Genomic DNA, 1,182 nt, shown 5'->3' with positions numbered 1-1,182 from the left:
TTATGTTTTGAATTGGAACTATTGATGGACGGAATGAGAGGTGTGATAATGAAGGATAAGGATTGAATATGATTGATGTATGATGATGAATGAAATGCGATTGAGAATGATGTGGATGTTGATGAATTATAATTGAATTATTTATATGGCTTATGAATTTAAATAATCTGAGATACGAGATTCCCTGTATTAAGTGCCGTGGCTTGCCACCACGTGTACCAGGTTGAAAACTCGATACTCTGTTGACCCTACGACGTAAGTGTGTGACCGGGCACTATATAAATTCCCGGGAATGTTACCCCCATTGAGTATTATTGATTATTTGAGAAAAAACTATGCATAAACTTTTGGGGATGCACGTCGGGGGACAGTCTAAGTACAATTCAGACTTGTCGGGTTGGCTGGATAACCGACAGATGAGCCTCATCAGCCATAGGACAGGCATGCATCATATGCATATTACTTGAATTACTTACTTGTGTATTAACTGGGTGTGCCTAAATGTACTTGCCATGTTAAATGTATAGTTATTATCTGCAGTACTTGTAACCTTCTTGTGCTTGCCTTTGTTTGTTTACTTGTCTGTGAAAATGCATGATGGAGTTGGAGGTAAGGAGGAATGACAGAATGGGATTTAGATTTAAGGTTAATTTAAGTTAGGTTTAAATATCCTTAGAAAACTACCTTTTATGGCTTCTATTTAATACTTTAAGCTCTATAATCTGAGTGTCGGCGTTCTAGGATTGCCTCTGGCATTCCCAGGACCTTATATATTATGTGTGTGGCACCTTTACCATACTGAGAACCTCCGGTTCTCATTCCATACTATGTTGTTGTTTTTCAGATGCAGGTCGAGAGGCATCTCGTTAGGCGTCTGGACTCTTGAAGAGGAGTGGTTACAGGTGTACTTTTGGGTTTTGGATATGTATGTATATATATGTAAATATTCTCCGGCCAGTCTTGACTTCGCAGGCTGAGTTAGGAGCTTGTTATTTTGTATCTTTGGCACTCTATTCCTACTTCTGTTATCTTATGTTTAATAGTTATGGTTTCCTTAGCACGCAGGTTAACCCGTTCCTTGAGCGTTGCACTTTTATTTTGTGATTTTGTTTCCACTTTTCTTCAAGGGTCCTAGCATATTATAATTCTTCTGCTATTATATGTACTCATTTTATTTTAGAG

General features: G+C 38.0%; 1 long non-coding RNA gene across 1 annotated transcript in view; it reads left to right on the top strand.

Moving 5' to 3' along the window:
- LOC107488863 (uncharacterized) overlaps positions 1 to 911 on the top strand; it is a 1,593-nt gene extending 682 nt beyond the window's left edge. Inside the window, exon 3 of the long non-coding RNA XR_001591988.3 lies at positions 845 to 911. This is a non-coding gene — a long non-coding RNA (uncharacterized LOC107488863). The remainder of the gene's footprint in view (positions 1 to 844) is intronic.
- Positions 912 to 1,182: the final 271 nt, after the last annotated feature.

Source organism: Arachis duranensis, chromosome 5 (assembly GCF_000817695.3).
Source record: "Arachis duranensis cultivar V14167 chromosome 5, aradu.V14167.gnm2.J7QH, whole genome shotgun sequence".
NCBI classification, from domain to species: Eukaryota; Viridiplantae; Streptophyta; class Magnoliopsida; order Fabales; family Fabaceae; genus Arachis; species Arachis duranensis.
The sequence above is the reverse complement of the archived record's forward strand: the minus strand, read 5'-3'. Positions and strand labels throughout refer to the sequence as shown.